The following is a 23,055-nucleotide window of genomic DNA, read 5'->3' as shown; positions in this document are numbered from 1 at the left end:
GCGTTAGCCTGTGGATTTTGGACTATCCTACTTTTGGTTTACCTTACTTTTGGCTTATCTTAACTTTTAGTGTAGCTTGGCAAATAACTTACCAATTAATTTGGTCAAACTGCATCTACACGAGCATACCTCAGGCCTCAAGATCAGCATCTGGGGAGTTCCCACTGTGGCTCAGCCGAAACAAACCTGACTAATATCCATGAGGACGCAGGTTCCATCCCTGCCTCACTCAGTGGGCTAAGGATCCCGCATTGCTGTGAGCTGTGGTGTAAGTCATAGATGTGGCTTGGATCTGGCATTGCTATGGCTGTGGCTGTGGTGTAGGTCAGTGGCTACAGCTCTGATTGGACCCCTAGCCTGGGAACCTCCATATGCCGTGGGTACGGCCCTAAAAAGACAAAAAAGAAGATCAGCATCTGGAACTCCAATGATGGCACTGCTATGCATTATATGTAGTAAGTGCACTCTTTCTTTTTCTTTTTTTTTTTTTTTTTAGGGCCACACCTGTGGCATATGGAAGTCCCCAGGCTAAGGGTTGAATCAGAGCTGCAGCTACCACCTATGCCACAGCCACAGCAACACGGGATCTGAGCTGCATTTGTAAGCTGATGCCACAGCTCACAGCAACGCCAGATCCTTAACTCACTGATCGAGGCCATCGATTGAACGCACATCCTCATGGACACTCGTCAGATTCTTAACCCGCTGAGCCACAACGGGAACTCCATAGGTACACTCTTTGATAGGCAGAATGAGAGGCGGTCCTCACAGTGGTCCACATGCAGACTGGAGAGCCAGCTCTCAGGGATTCAAGTTCAAGCATCATCATGCCTTTTGATCTTGGACAAGTTATGTAACTACTGGGCTTTGGTTTCCCTATCTGTTAAATGGAGATAATGATAGTTGCTGTCTCATGGGGTTGTTAGGAAAAGGTTATATTAATCTGAGCACATAAGTATGTAGAGTGGTGCCTCACACCTCAGCAATGTGAAAACATTAGTTCATTGTCCACCTGCTCAAGATGCCAACCGCATCCTCTTCACTCACCTCACTTCTTTTTTTTTTTTTTTTTCCCACTGTACAGCAAGGGGGTCAGGTTATCCTTAGATGTATACATTGCAGTTACAGTTTTTCCCCCACCCTTTCTTCTGTTGCAACATGAGTATCTAGACATAGTTCTCAATGCTATTCAGCAGGATCTCCTTGTAAATCTATTCTAGGTTGTGTCTGATAAGCCCAAGCTCCCGATCCCTTCCACTCCCTCCCCCTCCCATCAGGCAACCACAAGTCTCTTCTCCAAGTCCATGATTTTCTTTTCTGAGGAGATGTTCATTTGTGCTGGATATTAGATTCCAGTTATAAGTGATATCATATGGTATTTGTCTTTGTCTTTCTGGCTCATTTCACTCAGTAGGAGATTCTCTAGTTCCATCCATGTTGCTGCAAATGGCATTATGTCATCCTTTTTTATGGCTGAGTAGTATTCCATTGTGTATATATACCACATCTTCCGAATCCAATCATCTGTCGATGGACATTTGGGTTGTTTCCATGTCCTGGCTATTGTGAATAGTGCTGCAATGAACATGCGGGTGCATGTGTCCCTTTTAAGTAGAGCTTTGTCCGGATAGATGCCCAAGAGTGGGATTGCAGGGTCATATGGAAGTTCTATGTATAGATTTCTAAGGTATCTCCAAACTGTTCTCCATAGTGGCTGTACCAGTTTACATTCCCACCAGCAGTGCAGGAGGGTTCCCTTTTCTCCACAGCCCCTCCAGCACTTGTTATTTGTGGATTTATTAATGATGGCCATTCTGACTGGTGTGAGGTGGTATCTCATGGTAGTTTTGATTTGCATTTCTCTTATAATCAGCGATGTTGAGCATTTTTTCATGTGTTTGTTGGCCATCTGTATATCTTCTTTGGAGAAATGTCTATTCAGGTCTTTTGCCCATTTTTCCATTGATTGATTGGTTTTTTTGCTGTTGAGTTGTATAAGTTGCTTATATATTCTAGAGATTAAGCCCTTGTCAGTTGCATCATTTGAAACTATTTTCTCCCATTCTGTAAGTCGTCTTTTTGTTTTCTTTTGGGTTTCCTTTGCTGTGCAAAAGCTTTTCAGTTTGATGAGGTCCCATGGGTTTATTTTTGCTCTAATTTCTATTGCTTTGGGAGACTGACCTGAGAAAATATTCATGATGTTGATGTCAGAGAGTGTTTTGCCTATGTTTTCTTCTAGGAGTTTGATGGTGTCCTGTCGTATATTTAAGTCTTTCAGCCATTTGGAGTTTATTTTTGTGCATGGTGTGAGGGTGTGTTCTAGTTTCATTGCTTTTCATGCAGCTGTCCAGGTTTCCCAGCAATGCTTGTTGAATAGACTTTCCTTTTCCCATTTTATGTTCTTGCCTCCCTTGTCAAAGATTAATTGACCATAGGTGTCAGGGTTTATTTCCGGATTCTCTATTCTGTTCCATTGGTCTGTCTGTCTGTTTTGATACCAGTACCACACTGTTTTGATGACTGTGGCTTTGTAGTATTTCTTGAAGTCTGGGAGAGTTATGCCTCCTGCTTGGTTTTTGTTTCTCAGGATTGCTTTGGCGATTCTGGGTCTTTTGTGGTTCCATATAAATGTTTGGATTGTTTGTTCTAGTTCTTTGAAAAATGTCATGGGTAATTTGATAGGGATTGCATTGAATCTGTAGATTGCTTTGGGTAGTATGGCCATTTTCACAATATTGATTTTTCCAATCCAGGAACATGGAATACTCACCTCACTTCTAAGTGGACCGTAAGTCCTGGGATCTTTCGCCCCTAATGCCTTTGACTCTATTACCCTCCTTTTCACAGTCATTGCCCTCATCATCTCTTGCCGCTAATAGGACATGAGTATTGTTAATTCTTGCTTTCCTCCCCAGCCCTGGGACCTGGCAATGTCTTAGAGTAGGTAGAACATATTTCCCAGCCCCAGTGACTTTGGATTTAACTATGTAACTTGCTCCTTTCAATAGTAAGTTTGCAGACAGAATCCAGGCAGAGGCTTGACACATGCCTGTATACCATCTGGCATGGTCTCTTGCACTGAGAGCTACCATGAGAAGAGCATGCCCCTAAGTAGTCTCTGGTTTAAGGCTAATAGAAGCACATGGGATGAATTTAGATGCACCCTGCAGCCTGGAGCCTGAAATCTAGCCTGCCTCAGCTGCGTTGCAGCCAATCCACAGACCCATGAGTGAACCTCTTAGAGAGGTTTGTTATATAGCATTACTGCAGCAGCAACTGACTAATACAACCACCTTCCAAGCTAGTATTCCTACCTCCCATCTCTCGCTATTTAGTCCATCTTCATGCTGCCAGATGTGTCTTTCTAAAACACAAAACTCATCAAATAATTCACCTCTTAAAAATCTTTGATGCCTCCGTATAGTTCTCAGAATAAATCAGAAATCCCACAGTGTTGATTGAGCTGTGAAGTAAAGCTCTTCACCGTTAGGCCCCAGAAGATGTTTTCATTCTCAGCTCCTGCCGTGTTAATTTGCTGGCCCCAGCCACCCGAGTCCTGTGCAGTTCGTGAATATACCACCGGACCTGTTCATTTGTTTGTGTAGCTGACTGTCTTTGTTCCCTAGTCAACTATTCATTCCTGAAGGATCAACCTACATGTTCAATGCTTTACGAAGCCGTCTCTAATTTCCTCCCACATCAAAACCAATCATTTATTATACATTTTTGTTAGAGAAAAAAAATCACAAGGTATTGCAGTTACATATGTTTCTTAGTCTATCTCTCCCGCTATAATGTGCATCTCCAGAGACTAAGACTACGCATTCCTGGTGCCCTGTTGAGCCAGATAAAACTTAATGTGACAGATGATACCTTGGCTAAGTGGACTGCTGCCTAACAGTTTAACCTCATATCTGCTCACTTCCGCCTGCACAAACGTATTATCTCCTAACAGCACTGAAATGCTTTTAGTTCCCCCAAATGTCCAACACCTGCAGCTTCCAGTCTATGAACCCAGGCACTCCAGAACACTTAACTCCCAGGGGCTTTGGAAGATACTTTAACTTTTCAAAGGAAACACCGGAATAATTAACATCTATTACACACTGTACCAACTACTAATTGGAGATAATTCACAATTTCAGCACTAGATGATAAGTATTCTTTTCAGTGACATTATCTCTGTGCTAAGTTAAGCTTCCAAGAGTTGCTGTAACAAGACAGACGTCATGTGAAAAATCAGGGTGGAATGGGAAGGTACAGTGGTGCTGTCCAATCCGATTCCACTATCTGAGGGATTGTGTAGTGTTCCACGGGGGCACAAGTTCCATTGTGGTTATTCATGAATAAAATGAAAATATTTTCTTCCCATTTAAATGTATTATTTTTTCAAGCAGCCACTTAAGTTGTTAGGACATAAGTAGTTGTGAAGTTGTTTGGACCTAATTAGTCAATAATGGAATTGTTAGGCATTACTTTTGGCCTCAGGATGCCAGGAAAGATCACCAAGACATCAAGGATGCAGTAAACTGAGAAAGTTTGGGATTGTCTACTCTATGCTTTTTTCACTCTTCCTTTACCCATGCTGTTCTTATACTTGAAAAGCCCAGGATTCATCTGGCAAATTCTTTTTTTTCTTTTCTTTCTTTTGGGGGGGAGGGCGTACCCACTGCATATGGAGGTACCCAGGCTATGGGTCAAATTGGAGCTGCATCTGCCAGCCTATGCCACAGCCACAGCAACTCAGGATCCGAGCCACTTCTGTGACCTACACCACAGCTCACAGCAATGCCGGATCCTTAACCCACTGGGCAAGGCCAGGGATCAAATCTGCATCCTCATGGATACTATTCAGGGTCGTCACCACTGAATCACAACGTGAAATTCCATCTGGCAAATTCTCATTTGTCCTTCGGAAAAACTAGCTTGGATTCAGCCTCCTCCAAGAAGTTTTATTTTTATTTATTTATTTTTTAAGGTTGCACCTGTGACATATGGAGGTTCCCAAGTCAGAGCTGCAGCTGCCAGCCTACTCCACAGCTCAGATCCTCAGTTGGATCTGAGCCACATCTTCAACCTACACTGCAGCCTGTGGCAACGCCAGATCCTTAACCCACTGAGCGAGGCCAGGGATTGAACCCACATCCTCGTGGATACTAGTCGGGTTCTTAACCTGCTGAGCCACAACAGGAGCTACGGAAGTCTTTTCTGACTTTCATTGAAAGAAATGGTGGCAGATGAGTTTGGCCCAGCCCTTAACATCGTGCTGAAGCTCCTCTTCTCTGTTTGTCAGCATTCTCTGTATGGTAATGCTCATCAAATGGTGAAAACTTCGTGCCTTTGTGGAAAATGTTCCCAAGAGGAAACTCTGGAGTCCTCTTCAACTACTGTCTTTCAAACTTCACATCTGACCCATCAGCAGATCCAGAATCTGACCTCTGTCACCACAGCCACCTCTGGTCCAAGTCATCATTATCTTCCACCTGACTTGTTTCAACAGCCTCTTAGCTAATCTCCTGGTTTCTACCCTGGCCCTCCTTCCGTCTCTTCTCAAGTCAACATCCAGAAGGATCCTTTCAAAGAGACATCAGATCAAGTTACTCCACTCAAAACCCTCTAATAGCAATAAAAGCCAACACCTACATTATGAGTTACAAGCCCCCTCATGACTGGCCTGGGTTAATTCTCTGACATCATCTCCTTCGAGCATCACCCACAGCACACGCTCTCCCTGGTCTCACCCGTTACTCAGACACATCACGCACAGTCCCGTCTCAGGGCTTTTGCACTTGCTGATCCTTCTGCCTGGATCAGCCTTCTTTTCTCTTCCTCCCGATAGCCACAGGGCGCTCCCTTATTGCCTTTAGATAGAAACTCAGGTGTCTCCTCTTCAATGACACCTTCCCTGCTCATCCCATCCAAAATTTCTGCGCCACCCAACACTGCCTATTCCCCTTCCCTGCTTAATTTTTCCCCTTAGCAAATATTATCTAACATACTGTTTATTTAATTTATTTTTCTTGTTGATTGTGACTCTCCCAGTAGAACATAAACTCTGGGAGGTCAGGGATTTTATGTCTGCTCTATTCACCGCTTTATCTGCCGTACCTAAAAGAGGGTCTATCAGGCCTTCCAAATAAATGTATTAAATGAATGACAAAAGGAAAACTGAAATGGAAAAATGTATATGGTGTTGCCACAGAGTTAGATGAAAAAAATCAATGGAACAGAATGGAAATCCCAGAACCAGACCCCCACATATCTAAACCCTTGATGTAGGGCCAGAGGTGGCATTGCAGATCAATGGGGAAAATGACAGACTTTTAATAAATGGTGCTGAAATTGGGTAATCACATGGAAAATAATGAAATTAGACTTCTACTTTCATGTGAAATAAAGATCTAAATGTGAAAGCCAAAATGATAAAAAGCTTTGAATATAATACTGCAAAATAACTTCATAACCTCAGGGAAAAGAGGGATTTCTTACACAAGACACAAAAAGCACTGTCTGTAAAGAAAAAGATAAATCCAATCCTGAGAGTCTATTTTCCAAATGATACCATAAAGAAAGTGAAAAGAGAAAAGGTTGGGGAGGTAACATATTTGAAACACATATAACTGACACAGGTCTAAGATTAAGAACTCCTGCAGTCAAGAGTAAAACCACCATTAGAACCTGGGCAAAAAACTTAAGTCCTTGACATGAAAAGAAATCTAAATCACCAACAAACATACAAAGAGGCGTTAAACCTTATTAGTGATGAAAAATTCAAATCAAACGACAATGAACTGCTTACCAGATGGACAAAAAAATTTTAAATCTGACAATGCCAAATGTTGGGGCAAGGAGAACTTTCTGTTTTTAATTTATTTTTTTAATTGAAGTAGAGTTGATTCACAACCTTGTGTTACTTTCTCTGTATAGTCAAGTGACTCAGTTACACACATATGTACATTCTTTTGTATAGTCTCTTCCATTATGGCTTATCCCAGGATATTGACTAGTTCAAGGGGAACTTTCTTTTTCTTTTTTTTTTTTTTTGCTATTTTTTGTGCTATTTCGCGGCACATGGAGGTTCCCAGGCTAGGGGTCAAATCGGAGCTGTAGTCTCCGGCCTACGCCAGAGCCACAGCAACGCGGGATCCGAGCCGCGTCTGCGACCTACACCACAGCTCACGGCATCGCCGGATCGTTAACCCACTGAGCAAGCGCAGGGACCGAACCCGCAACCTCATGGTTCCTAGTCGGATTCATTTACCACTGCGCCACGACGGGAACTCCCAAGGGGAACTTTCTTACACCACTAATGGGCACACTTTGCAAAGCAGAATGGAATTATCCAGTCACACTAAAGATGGCCACATTCCATGTGCTTCCAAGTTCACCCTCAGAGATGTACCTTAGAGAAACTCAGGGTCGTGTGCACCAGGATGCATTATGGGAAAACGTTCACAAAAGCAATGTTTACCATAGTCAAATGTCCTTCACCCCTAGAATGAACAAGTTAAATGCTGTATATTCACAGAAAGGACTACTCTGCAGCAATGAAAATGAACTAGCCCTACATGAAACAACATGAATGACTCTCACAACCACTGGGTCAGACACAGAAGCAAGGCACTAAGTAGATGGAGTTGATTACTTCCTTTATATAAAATTCAAAAACAGAGATCGACTCTTTGTCCTCATGGATACTAGTCAGATTCTTTTCCGTGGAGCCACGATAGGAACTCCAGCACAGCCATTATTAAAACTTAAGTTAGGAGTTCCCGTCGTGGTGCAGTGGTTAACGAATCCGACTAGGAACCATGAGGTCGCGGGTTCGGTCCCTGCCCTTGCTCAGTGGGTTAACGATCCGGCGTTGCCGTGAGCTGTGGTGTAGGTTGCAGACGCGGCTCGGATCCTGCGTTGCTGTGGCTCTGGCGTAGGCCGGTGGCTACAGCTCCGATTCGACCCCTAGCCTGGGAACCTCCATATGCCGCAGGAGCGGCCCAAGAAATGGCAAAAAGACAAAAAAAAAAAAAAAAAAAAAAAAAACTTAAGTTAGGAGTTCCTGCTGTGGCTCAGTGGGTCAATAACCCACTATAATATCCATGAGGATACAGATTCAATTCCTGGCCTTGCTCAGTGGGTAAGTAAACGGTGTTGCCGCAAGTTGTGGCGTAGGTCATAGATGCAGCTTGGATCTGGTGTTGCTGTGACTGTGGCATAGGCTGGCAGCTGCAGCTCCCATTCGACCCCCTAGCCTGGGAACTTCCATATGCTGCAGGTGCGGCCATGGAAAAAAAATTCAGTTATACAAACATACAATTAAATAAATTATATTTAAAATGAGATAATAAATACTCAGAATTGATCACTTCCTAATTATCGTCACTACCTTTGACTAATGCCTAAGCTCTTAAGATTATTTGCATCTCTTGTATCTGTGGGGTGGAAATACTAAATAATATTGTGCTACCCTGCATCTTGCATCTCTTTGCAACTTCACATTCAGCAAGAGCACATTGATAGGTTGAAATTGACCATGATGGGAGTATTTACAACATAGCAATTGGCAGGTGATACAGTTTAGGACTTGATTTATCATTTTGCTGATTGTCTAGACTTAAGAAGGTGGAGGTAAAATGTTAGTAACATAGACTAAACTTGAAAGTGTGCTGTGTCCACAGCTGTTACATTTTTCATAACACAAAAACATTGAGGAAAACTTCTTTCAGTATTAAAAGACTATTATCTGGCTCAGTGAGGAAGACACTTATGTCATTGACAAACCAGTGAATTTCCAACATCTGTCTTTGCTGTTTCACTTTGCTCTTGTTTATTAATGAAAACAAAAATACCAACCAACATTCATGTCAGAACTGTATTCATTTGACAACTGTTAGCATAAGTTGGCAATGGATACCGAGTTCAGGAAAAATCAACAAAAGCATTCTGGGAGTTCCCATTGTGGCTCAGTGGTAATGAACCTGACTAGTATCCATGAGGATGGAGGCTCAATCCCTGGCCTCGCTCAGTGGGTTAAGGATTCAGCGTTGCTGTTGCTGTGGCATAGGCTGGCTGCTACGGCTCCAATTCAACCCCCAGCCTGGGAACCTCCATGTGCCACAGGTATGCCCCTAAAAAGTTAGCATTCTGGGGGAATCAATTGGCTAATTAGTTACATGGTACTATATACGTAACTACAAAACAAAGAGTAGTATATTTAATAGTATTTGTAAACTGCTACAGATTCTTTACATCAGTAAAAATTTTAATAAACTTATATATGCGTATTTTTCTGGAAAGCCTGTTGCTGAACATTCACCTGCACTCCACTGCTCTAAGTGATCGTATCACCTGCCTCCCAAGGGGAGAAGGAGACCAGTGATGTTTCTCTACAGCCAGTTAATGCATAGCAGCCTCCATAAGTATGGTGTATTTATTTTAGGCAAACCATGTTATTTTCTTTTGACCTTTTCCCTGATTTTCTTCTGGGCCCTTGAAATACATCACTTCTTATTTTCAGCCCAAATTATGCAAGTATGTGAGACTTCCTCTAATTCTGTAAATAGTAATTTTCTGACTCTGCCTTTTCCTTCAACACACTGATTCATCAATTCAAAGATGCACATTTTTTCACATTTTAACATCTCTGAAGCCGAGAATCCTCTTACAATCCCTGCTGGCCAGGCAGCAGCTGTGTCCCTGCCTTCACATGTGTGAACTTGGCCTTAGCTCTCCTATTGGCATCACTGCCGATGAGTTTAACTGATGCTTAAAAATGCCTTTTAAAAGATGGCTCATTGAAACGAAAGGGTATTATAGTCACAGAAAGGCAGAGAAACAGAGCAGCAGGGGCAAATTGGTGGTAATAAAGCAAACATTTCACATTGGAGGAAATGCCAAAATTCTGATTCTCTGGTAAAGACTCACCAAGAGCTTTAGAAAACCAAAGAAAAAAGCCCACGACGAGGTGAAATTGTGTGCCATTTTGTACTTGACGTATCTGCAACAGCAATGACAATCCTAATAACAGATGCCAAGCAAATAAGGCAAGTAAAGCGAGGACAAATTGCCAGATCTGTTGGAATAAATCAAAGAAATCTCAAAGCAATGAGGAGCTGATAGGACCAATGCCTGTGTCACCCAGGCCCACTGTTAAGGTTTCGCATTTAATTAGCAGCATTTTTCCCTATAAATGTTTTACTTAAATAATGGCGCATTCTATGGTCAGTGCTATTTGAGATTTGCTGAAATCTGACTACTAGTTTTGTCTTCCTCTTCCATCTACCATCTTATATCAAATATCAAACATTGCTTTGCATGTATATCAATTATATGTGTTGGTGTTTTACTGGAGAAATGCAACAGCTACTTTGAAACCAAAAGAAGGTGACCTCCAGGTAGGATCTGTCTTAACTTTATCATGCCTCTCTTCAGTCTTTCTTCCTTTAGCATATAGCATAACAACAAAATTCTTTTTTAAAATAAACTTTCCATTGTTACATAATACACATACCAAAAAAAGGGCAAACATTGGAGTTCCCACTGTGGCACAGTGGGTTAAGGATCCACCATTGCTGCAACTGTGGCATAGATTGCAACTCCAGCTCGGATTCCATCCCTGGCCTGGGAACTTCCATATGCTGTGGGGACAGCTGAAAAAGGAAAAAAAAAATGCAAACATTATGCAGTTCAAAGAATTACCACAAAGTAACCACCACTCAGATTAAGAAATAGAACATTACTGGAGTTCCCATCGTGGTGCAGCAGAAACGAATCCAACTAGGAACCATGAGGTTTTGGGTTCGATCCCTGGCCTCGCTCAGTGGGTTAAGGATCCAATGCTGCCATGAGCTGTGGTGTAGGTCGCAGATGCAGCTCAGATCTGCCATTGCTGTGGCTCTGGTGTAGGCCGGCAGCTACAGCTCCGATTAGACCCCTAGCCTGGGAACCTCCATATGCCTCAGGTGTGGCCCTAAAAGACAAAGAAAAAAAGAAAAAGAAAAGAAAAAACATTGCTATTACCTCAGAAATCCTCTGTGTGTCCCCCGAATTACTAACTCTACTCTTCGCCCAAAGATAACCTTCAAACACCGTGGATTCATTTTGCCCATTTTTAAACTTCATATAAATAGAATGAGATAGTTTATATTATTTTACTTGTGACTTTTACTCAAAAACATGTTTGGGAGATTTATCAAAGCTATTGTACGTGGTTTGGCTACTTGTTTTCATGGCTGCATGCTATTTTCTTGCACGAATATACTGCCATTCCTTCATCTATTCTACGTCGATAGACATTTGGGTTGTTTTCATATTAAGCCTATCCAAGAGGGTGGGGTTTTTTAAACTTTTTTTAAGTCTGAAATATATTTGATGTATACCATTCCACAAATTTAAGGTGTACAACATGTTAACTTGATATATTTATGTATTGTAATATGATTGCCTTTGCGGAATAATTAGCATTTCTATCACACACTCATTAAATTTTAGTCTCTTAGCAAGTTTGATGATTACAATGCGATATTGCTGCCTATTGGGCTATTTTGAGTAGTGCTGCTATAAACATTCTCAAATCTGTCTTTTCATGCACAGATGAATGCATTTCTCTTAGGGTTACATCTGGGAGTAGGCTTAGTGGAACATAGGATGTGTGTGTGTGTTCAATTTTAGTAGATATTGCCACATGCCTTTGATCTGTGACAAAGTTATCACTGCAGAACAATAAGATAATGGTTTTTAAAACAGTCGGGAGAGTGCTCTTACCTCATACGATCCACAAAATCCAATTCCAGACAAATTTCAAATTTAAATGAGAATAAAAGAATGCTAGGAGCTCCCTTCATGGCTCAGTGGTTAGCAAACCCAACTAGGATCCATGAGGATGTGAGTTTGATCCCTGGCCTCACTCAGTGGGTTAAGGATCCCGAGTTGCTGTGGCTGTGGTGCAGACCGGCAGCTATAGCTCCGATTAGACCCCTAGCCTGGGAACCTCCACATGCCTTGGGTTCAGCCCTAAAAAGGAAAGAAAGAAAGAAAGAAAGAAAGAAAGAAAGAAAGAAAGAAAGAAAGAAAGAAAGAGCGAGCTTCTATCAGATAATTTCCAAGAATATACAGAAAATATGTGAGAAAACACTTCACTTTTTAAAGTGCATGAATGATGCCTTGGGCCTTGTGACTGCTCATGCAACAGACACCTTTAGCCTGATTCTCACATTGAGAAAATTGCAGGAATGAAAAGGAAGAGTCAATGCTTTTCAAAAATACCCCTAACCCTACCCTTAAGAGACTTAGGAATATTTTAATCACTCTTTCCTCTTCCTCAATGTGAAAACATTTACCTTGCCTTACACTTTTCCTGTCCCTACACTCTTCGAATTGGATTCCCTTTCCCACTGTTCCCCAGCACCAGCAGGCACCAGATGCTTCCAGGGAGACCCCAGCTGGCACTCCCATCTCCGCGGCCACTCCCGCAGAAGAGGTTTATTTCTTGTTCTTGTCATAGTCCCAGAGCACCCAGGGCTGGTGTGGTGGCTTCTAGGTGGGCATCCAAGAAGTGGTTTCCTTCTGTCTTGTTGCTCTGCCATCTTTATGGGGCTTCCCGGTCCTCTCATTCCAAGATGACGCACCACCACGTCTTTGTGAGCAGTGGGATGGGGGAGGAGGAGGGAAAAGACCTGCCCCTCTCTTTAAGGGTACAATCTCCTATTAGTCCATAGACCAGAACCTTGCCATAAGCCACAGGGTACTGAAAGGAAGAATACAAAGTTATCTTATTTCCGGAAGACCACAAGCCTTGTCATAGAAGAAGGGAAGAACTGATGTTGGGGAACTCTCTGCCACTCCATCCTTGGAGGCTCACCTGAAATGCCACCACCTTTTCAAGGTCCCCCTGATGCCCAGTAACCAGAGTCCCAGCCAGCTCTGCCTCTTAGGAACTATAGTCCTCTGGGCATGTTCAGGATCCTTTACACCTCTTGGTTTCTCTTATCACTTCTTTTTATTTTAAAAATTTTATTTGGTCTTTTGTCTTTTGAGGGCCGCACCCATGGCATATGGAGGTTCCCATTCTAAGGGCCGAATCGGAGCTGTAGCTGCTGGCCTATGTCACAGCCACAACGTAGGATCTGAGCCATGTCTGCGACCTACACCACAGCTCACAGCAATGCCGGATACTTAACCCACGGAGTGAGGCCGGGGTTCGAACCTGCAACCTCATGGATGCTAGTTGGGGTCATTAACCACTGAGCCTCAATGGGAACTCCTCTCTTATCCCTTCTGTCCACATGTCTTATCCCCCAACCATATAGAAAGCTTCTTGAGGGTAGGATCCATGTCAGATACAACTGCTTTTCCCATGCTAGGAACCAATTCTGTGTTGAAATTGTTTCAACTATTTAGTCTGCCTTTTCTATGGCAACTATAAAAAGGAATAACCAAATAAGTAATGAGAAGTTTCTCTTTGTAGAAATATTTCAGCTAATATATAAAGAAGAAATGAAAGAATTAAAATATCACCACTTTGAATCCCCGAAGAACTAATAATAGCTTGAACATGATTACTGAAATCTCAAAGGGAGAGACAACCATATATTTATGTCTATGTGAAAAGAGCCTTGCAAAAATAGGAGTTCCTGTTGTGGCACAGTGGAAATGAATCCGACGAGGAACTATGAGGTTGTGGGTTCGATCCCTGGCCTTGATTAGTGGGTTAAGGATCTGGCATTGCAGTAAGCTTTGGTATAGGTTGCAGAGGCGGCTCAGATCTAGCATTGCTGTGGCTGTGGCATAGGCCGGCAGCTGTAGGTCCAATTCGACTCCTAGCTTGGGAAACTCCATATGCCATAGGTACGGCCCTAAAAAGAAAAAAAAAAAAAAAAAAAAAGTCTTGCAAAAATAAATAAATAAAATCTGAATTAAAAAAACACAGAGGATGGAGGAATATTTTAAATAATACCACAGGCATGCGATCAGCAAAATCTCTAATGCGGGAAATGATAGGCCAAATGATCTGGTTTCTTCAATATGTAAGTTGAAAGGAAAAAAGAGAGAGAGAGAGAAGGGAGAAGCTACACACGAAAAGAAACTTGAAAGGCCCATCAATCAATTATAATATATGGGCCTTATTTGGATCTTGATTTGAACAAACTGAAAAACAACCAAATGTGCAAATCTGAACTTAATGAATATTTGATATGAAGCAATTATTGTTAATTTTTAAGACATGATAATTATGTTACAGTTATGTTCTTACAGGGAAGAGTTCTTATCCTTTGGAGAGTTACATTGAAATACAAATGAGATGCTATAAAGCCATGGGGAGAGGAGGATATGGTTACAGGTGAAAAAAATGGAAATGAGTTGATAGTTGTAGTTGGATGATGGGTCCATGGAGTTTCATTATATATGTTCTCTACTTCTGTTACTGGTTTGAAGTGTTGTATATGTTTTTAATATAAAAAATTGCCTCTCCATGGTGCCTAGATCAGCATTTACACATAGTTGGAGTTCCCTTGTGGTGCAGTGGAAGCGAATCTGACTCATAATCATGAGGTTGTGGGTTCGAGCCCTGGCCTCTCTCAGTGGGTTAAGGATCCAGTGTTGCTGTGAGCTGTGGTATAGGTGGGCAGTGGTAGCTCCAATTTGACCCCTGTCCTGGGAACCTCCATATGTCAAAGGTGCGGCCCTAAAAAGAAAAAAAAAAAAAAGGTTAACTTCACTCATTATGAGACATACAAATTAAAATGACACTGAGATACCATTCCTTACTCATTAAATTGGCAAAAATTCAAAAGCTTAACAACATACATGGTTGGCAAAGTGGCAATGATTCAGGCACTTTCATACACTGCTGGTCATTATACAAAATAGCACAGCCCTGTGGAGGGGACATTGGTAACATCTAACATGTACCTTTTGGCCCGGCAATCCCATTTCTAAGAATTTAAGCTCAAAAGATACCTCCAGCAACACAAAACTACATAGGCACAGGGTTATCTACTATAGCAATTATGTCTAATGGCAAAATACTAGAAACCACTTAAATGGTGTTGAAAAAACTCTAGTACAAAGAGTGGAGTACTACGTGGCTGAAAAAACAATGGAGGCAATTTCTATGGACTGAATTGGGAGCTACCCTGGATATTGTTAAATGAATAAAAGAAAAGCGCAAAAAAGCATATGCAGTATGATACCTTATGTATAAGAAAAAAAGAGGAAATAAGAAAACAAACACATATCTTCTGGGTTTTGGGGGGTTTGTTTTTTAGGGCCTCACCCATGGCATATAGAAGTTCCCAGGCTAGAGGTCTAATCAAAGCTACAGCTGCTGGCCTATGCCAGAGACACAGCAACGCAGGATCCAAACCACGTCTGCCACCGACACTACAGCTCTTGGCCACGCTGGATCCTTAACCTACTGAGCAAGGCCAGGGATCAAACCGGCAACCTCATGGATACTAGTCAGATTCATTTCCACTGCGCCACAGCAGGCACTCCCCATCTCTGCTGATTTTTACAAAAAGAGACAAGCAGAATAAACCCAGAAACCTGTGAGATGTGTTATCTACAAGGAGTGGAGAAGAGGTATGGTAGACACAGCAATAGACAGCGAAGCCAATTATCTACCAAAAAATCCTGCAAGAACCGTGGTTTGTAAATCTGCCACTTTTTCTTGTGGTAAACCCTCCCATCACGGTCAATTTCGAGCTTCCTGTAGAGATGCACAGACTTGGCCCTTGCAAGCCAGCACAAGCTGGCGCTCCAGCACAATACTGAGTGAAAGGAATATACCTTTTCATATAGTTTTTTCCTCAGCTTTCTTGAAATGTGGCTTACATACAACATTGAAATGTAGTTTATATACCATAAAATGAATCCACTTAAAGTATACAATTCGAGGCGTTTGGATGAACGCAGGTACCCTTGCGACTACGTCCCCTGAAAATCAACACAGGGAACATTTCTATCGCCCTCAAGCTTTTCTTCCGATGCTCCTTCTTAGTGAAGCTCCACAGCTCCAAAGCAACCACTTACATGGTTTCTATTGCCATAGCTTCATCTTCTTTAGAATTCCATACAAATGAAGTCGTATAGTATATGTTCTTCTGTGTCTGGCTTTTTTGGCTCAACATAATGCATTTTAGATTAGTCTGTTGTCACGTGTATCAGTGGTTCATTTCTAGTTAGTGTAGACTAGTAGTCCATTGTATGGATTTACCATGATTTATTGATCCCATCACCTGATAATGACATCTGCATTGTTTCCAGTTTTTTACTATTATGAATAAAGTGGCTAAGAACTTTCATGTATAAGTCTTTGTGTGGATATATGTTTTCATTTCTCTTGGGTTAATAGGCGGGAGTAAAATTTCTAGGTCACGCAGTAAGTATAAAACTTTTTTAAATTGTTTATTTATTTTATTTTTACTTTTTTGGGGGCTGCACCTGAGGCATATGGAAGTTCCCAGGCTAGAGGGTTGAATCAGAGCGGCAACTGCCAGCCTACACCACAGCCACAGCAACGCCAGATCTGAGCTGCATCTGCAACCTACACCACAGCTCACGGCCACACCAGATCCTTAACCCACTGAGCGAGGCCAGGGATCACTCGCCACCTCATGGTTCGTAGTCAGGTTCATTACTGCTGAGCCATGACGGGAACTCCGTAAGTATAAAACTTTATAATACAAGTTTATTTAAAAATTTCCAAGTTTTTCCCCAAGTGGTTGCAACAGCAGTGTATGAGCATCTCGGTCCTCCACGTTGTCGTCAAGGATTTCATTGTCATTCTTTTAATTTTAGCCATTTTAGCAGATGTAATGGTATATCATTGCGGTTTAATATGAATTTCCTGCCGATTAATGTGCTCGAGCGCCTTTGTTATGTGCTTATTGGCCAAGACTATGCTTTCTTCTGTGAACCAGAGCTCCTTGGGGAAATCGCTGATTCCAGAGCTAAAGCATCACAGCCACTGCAGATGGCTTGAAATATTTATATGCCTTGCTACTTGCAACCAAGGCTTCTGGATTCAAACAACTCTGGCCCTACTTCCTTTTAAAAAATTTTTTTAAAAGATTTTTATTTTTTCCATTATAGTTTGTTTACAGTGTTTTGTCAATTTTCTACTGTACATTACAGCAAATTGACCCAGTCACACATACATGTATACATTCTCTTTCTCGTATTATCCTCCATTAAGTGCCATTATAAGTGACTAAAGATAGTTCCCTGTGCTATATAGCAGGATCTCATTGCTTATCTATTCCAAAGGCAATAGTTTGCCTCTACTGACCCCAGCTTCCCAGTCCATCCCATTCCCTCCCCCTCCCCCTTGGCAACCACAAGTCTGTTCTCCAAGTCCATGAGTTTCTTTTCTGGGGAAAGGTTTGTTTGTGCCATATATGAGAGTCCAGACACGTGATATCATACGGTATTTGTCTTTGTCTTTTTGACTAACTTCACTTAGTATGAGAGTCTCTAGTTCCATCCATGCTGTTGCAAATGGCATTATTTGTCTTTTCTTATGGCTGAGTAGGCCTGACCTCCTTGAGGGCAGAGACTGTGGTTTTCTTCCTGCCTCCTCATGCACCGGTGTGGCCCTTAAAAGGGACTCAAAATTGTTTGTTGGAATGAATTTATTTCTATAATTCTGTTAATGTCTTGCTGTCTGGTAACCTAAAGACTCAAAAAAAGATAGAGGAAAAAAAAAAAAGAAAGGACTTCTGGGAAACGGGAGTATTTTGTTCCTTTCTGGATGCCACAGAGGGGCCGCCGCTTGGCCTCTTCCACCTGCCCTCGTTTTGCCCTTTGACTTGCCAACTCCTCCCAGTATCAGGCACTAAGATACCAGCCACTGAAGAAGACACTGCTTCTGAGGACAGTTTCAAGCATACTGTTTTTCTATGACCATTGTCATTTAAAATAAGGGTCTCTTGGAGTTCCCGTTGTGGCACAGTGGTTAACGAATCCGACTAGGAACCATGAGGTTGAGGGTTCAATCCCTGCCCTCGCTCAGTGGGTTCAGGATCTGGCGTAGCCGTGAGGTGTGGGTCGCAGATGCCGCTCGGATCCCGCGTTGCTGCCACATCTCTGATTCGACCCCTAGCCTGGGAACCTCCATGGGCCGCAGGAGCGGCCCAAGAAATGGCAAAAAAACAAACAAAAACAAACAAACAAACAAACAAACAAAAAAAAACACCAAAAAAAAAAGAAAGAAAAATAAAATAAATAAAATAAGGGTCTCCTTATTGTTATTCCGAGACTTCTGTTTAGACGTGCTCTCTAATCCATTCAATTTCAAATAACATGGAGTTCTCCTGTGGCACAGTGGGTTCAAGATCTGGTGTTGTCACTGCAGTGGCTTGGGTTGCTGCTGTGGCGCAGGTTGGCTCCCTGGCCCTGGGAACTTCCGCATGCTGCAGGTGAGGAAAAAAAAAGAAAAGAAAAACAAAAAAAACCAGAAAGAAAAAAAGAGAGAAAAAAATCCATATGACTCCTGCAAGATCATATAGTGGCTGGGACACTAAAACAATAAAAGCTTTCCAAGCTTTCTTCAGAAAAAAAATAAATAAATAAATAAAATAAGGGTCTAGGAGTTACCTCATGGCTCAGTGGGTTAAGGATCCAGCACTGTCACTGCTGTGGCTCTGGTTCCAGCTGTGGCACAGGTTCGATTCCTGGCCCAGGGAATTCTGTATACTGTGGGTGCAGCAAAATAAACAAACAAACAAACACCTAAAAAAAAAAAAAAACCCAGGGGTCTAGTTTCCTGCTTGAGCAGCTCATTCCCACCCTGGGTACACATTAATTTTTTATTTTTTATTTTTTTAATTTTTCATCTTTTTCAGGGCGACACCTGCAGCATATGGAAGTTCACAGGCTAGGGGTGGAATTGGAGCTGCAGCTGCTGGCCCACACCACGGCCACAGCAATGCCAGATCCAAGTGTCATCTGCAACCTACACCAAAGTTCATGGCAACGCCGGATCTTCAACCCACTGAGCGAGGCCAGGGATTGAATCCAAATCCTCACGGATACTAGTTGAGTTCGTTACTGCTGAGCCATGTCAGGACCTCCCTGGGAACACATTTAGATAAATATTTCACTATCTCAAGGGGGACAAACCCTCTGTTTAAGTGTAGAACAAAAGCCCTCAATAAATGATGGCTCCAGTAAACATCAGATATCTACTGCCGTGTAATAAATCCCTCAAAATTTAATAGCTTAAAACATGAACAATTTATGTATTTTTTTACATCCTATGGGTTGAAAGGGCAGTTTCTATGTTGGTCTCTCCTCGCCCCTCTCAGACAGCTGCATTCTGGGCTTGATGGTACAGAATGGTCTCACTCAGGTGTCTGGGGCCTCGGGTGCCATGGCTGAAATGTTTGCAAGATATGGGCCTCTCTCTCCACTAGCTCTCATATCTTGGACTTCTCAGCATGGTGGTCTCGGACCAAAACCCAAAGAGGCCCGAAATGGGAGCTGCTAGGTCTCTTGAGACTTGCTTGGAAGTCATATATCACCCTCTTTGTTCTATGGGCCAAAGCAAATCAAAGCTTCTGCTCACATTCAAGGGTTGGGGGGGGGCGGGGGAAATAGGCTCCATCTGTTGATGGGAAGAGAAGCAAAGAATCTGTGGCCATTTTAAGCCACCATGTGAGGTGAAAACAGTAGCACCCCCCAAACACTAGGATACCAACTATGTAAGAAAGTATCAGCACACAGAGCCCCAGAGTAGATAGGCAACACAGATGAATCAAAAGTTGTTTTTGTTTTTCTGGCTGTGGGGTACCTGGGTTGTTTGATTTTATGTCTAGAAAGAGAAGGTCAAGAGAAGGGTCATGAGGATGGTGGAGAGAGTTCGGATCATCAAGACAGAACAGAAGGAGCTGGAGCTTTTGGTCCTGATGAAGGGGAGACTGCGAGGGGATGGGGCACTGATTTCAAATGGCTAGAAGGCTAGTAGGTGCTCCGAGGCTTGTTTGTGTGCTACCCGAGAGCACAACGAGAACCAGGGGAGTGGACATGCCTGGAAAGCAGCTTTTCCTTAATTTAAGAGAGAACCAGTAGATGCAAACTGCTGCTACTAGTCTATCCATTTGGATGGATAAGCAATGGGGTCCTACTGTGGAGCACAGGGAACTGTATCCAATCTTGGGTTAGAACATGATGGAAAATAGTATGAAAAAAAGGATGTACGTATATGTGTGACTGGGTCACTTTGTTCTACAACAGAAATTGAAAATTTCAAATTGATTTGCAATCGAAAATTGCAAATCAACTAGACTTTAATTTAAAAAAAATTTTTTTGGTCTTTTGCCTTTTTTTTTTTTTTTTTTTTTTTTTTAGGGCCGCACCCGCGGCATATGGAGGTTCCCAGGCTAGGGGTCTAATCGGAGCTGTAGCCGCCAGCCTACACCACAGCCACAGCAACGCAGGATCCAAGCCGCATCTGCAACCTACACCACAGCTCACAGCAACGGCGGATCCTTAACCCACTGAGTGAGGCCAGGGATCGAACCTGCAACCTCATGGTTCCTAGTCGGATTTGTTAACCACTGAGTCACCATAGGAACTCCTTAATAAAAAATTTTAAAAAGAGAGAGAGAGAACCAGTGGTCAGAGATGAACCTAAATGGGAGGCACAACCACGAGAGATAGGACCCACTCTCCATTGCGCTTTGCACACAGATGCAAGTGCCTCTGTGACAGCCACTGTCCTGGAATGTAGAAGTTACTCATGCCTCTGATAAGGCCTCTGGAATTCCTCCCAGCTTTGAGATTTGCTGATGCCATCCCCTTCTATTGTTACCTTGGGCCTGTGTGACATGGGGATTACCCAGCTGTCAGTCCAGTGGGCAGTTTCCAGAGCCTCCATTGCCACCACTCATTCCCTGGGCTCTGCAGAATCCCCAAATGCAGCTGGATGGCATAGCCCTGCACCCATCCTTCCTGACAGTTTTGATCCTTCACTCTACTGCTGTTCTGAGATTCCCTTCTGATTGATGTGTCCCAGAACATGGAAGTGACTTGCCTCACCCTGTCTGGAGAGGTTGTGCCTTTTGTGCCCTATAGACAACAGCCAACATTCACTCTTGACTCTTTTGCACTGGTTTATGGCCGGACTGTCAACTCTTCTGCAAGGCAGGACCCACCCCATTTTATCTGGTACCTGACTCACAGTTAGGACCTAAAGGGCCACTGGCAGCATCCAGCATCACGTGGCACCTCCACTGTGCCCTCACCTTCTTTAAGGGTGCCCAGGGATTGACCTAAAGACATCACTTGTTGCTGAAGCCCAGGATGAAGCTATGCTTCCTATGATTTGGGAACGCACTCCCACCACCCAGACAGCGTGTGAGTATTTTCTAGGAGCCAGTGCTTACATGTAGGATCCCAGTCCTAACGACATAATCCTATGAGGTGGCTGCAGAGGAGAAAACGAGGCAGAAGAAGTTAGGTATCCAGTTCAGGGTCACACCATTGTCAAGTGGCAGAACTGAATCCCAGACAGTGACTTCAGAGCCTGTGAATTTAACCGCGGCACGAGAGTGGCTGCCGTTTCTTGAGTGTCTGACGTAGCATGGCCATGTCTGAAGTGCTCCCCATAAACCCTCTGATTCAATCCTCAGAACCATTCTGTGAGGCTTGTGTTATTATCTCCATTGTTCCGGGTCAGGAAACTGAGGCTCAAAGAGGTTGAGAAACTTGCCCTCGGACACCGAATCGTGAGGAATGGCTGTGGGCGAAAATGGCCCCAGACCGTTTGACACTCTTCTTATAGAGCAGTGAGGTCTCTTTTCCCTCCTCTTAAATCTGGGCTGGCTTCCATCACTTTGACAGCAGGAGAGGGGCTTTGTGGATTCTAGACCCAGCCTTTAACAGGACTGGCAGTTTGGTTTTTTTCACGATTGCACCAGCGGCATAAAGAGATTCCCAGGCTGGGGTCGAATCAGAGCTACAGCTGCCGGCCTACACCACAGCCACCGGCCTACGCCACGGCCACAGCAACGCCAGATCCGAGCTGTGTCTGCGACCTACACCACAGCTTACAGCAATGCCGGATCCTTAACCCACTGAGCAAGGCCAGGGATTGAACCTGCAACCTCATGATTCCTAGTCAGATTCATTTCTGCTGTGCCACACAGGAACTCCTGCATGAAAATACCTTGGACCCTTCCGACCAGTTCAGTTGCCAGCTGGAGACCACCAAATGACCTCAGTTAATGCCATGTGGACAAAAGAATTGTCCTGCTGAGCTCTGTCTGCATTCCTGATCCACAAAATCATGTGACATTAAAAAAAATAGTTGCCACAATGTTTCAAGGCAGCTTTGTTACAGTGCCATAGAGAACTGGCATAGTAGCAAGATTTGGAGATGAACCCAGGCTGACTCCAAAGCTTATGCAGTTAAGCACCAGGCTACTTGCTTGGTTGATGTTAGCAGCCATCGCCAGGCAAAAAACTGACCCCACGAGCATTCTGCGTGTTTTCTAAGAACAGTTGAATTGGTTCTATAATACTAGATGGATCAGGATCTTTGCCTACAGCCCCTCCCTCAGTTCCAGGCAAACTTTTTCGCACATGATGCTATAGGAGGAACCCAGAAGGGCTCCAGGGCTGCAGGATGGACCACAACGCAGAGAGGATCCAGTGTCAGAGTAAGAGAGATTTCATCACAGTGGCCCAGAAGGAAAGGAAGCCAAGGGGCCTAATGAGAGGGCTCCTAGACTGGGGTCCAACAAATTATGACACCCCCCACCCCCCACAGAAAGAACAAGGTCAAGTAGAAAAATACAAACTCTTTGGCAAGCCCTAAACACCTGCGGAGACACAGCAGTGACCAGGTAAGAGAAAGAACTGGGGACAGGCGGCCTTGAGTTCAATCCCAGTTCTGCTGATTTCCTGCTGTGCAACCTCAGGAAAGTTACTTAATCTTTCTGATCACCTTCTCTCTTTTAACAGTGAGGCATAAAATACTTAGTTTTCAGTGTGGCTCTGAAGACTATTACAATGTGTGTGACATACTATTTGGCATATAATAGGAAGCCAATAAAT

The sequence above is a fragment of the Sus scrofa genome, chromosome 5 (assembly GCF_000003025.6).
Source record: "Sus scrofa isolate TJ Tabasco breed Duroc chromosome 5, Sscrofa11.1, whole genome shotgun sequence".
Taxonomy (NCBI): Eukaryota; Metazoa; Chordata; class Mammalia; order Artiodactyla; family Suidae; genus Sus; species Sus scrofa.
Note: the sequence above shows the minus strand (reverse complement) of the source record.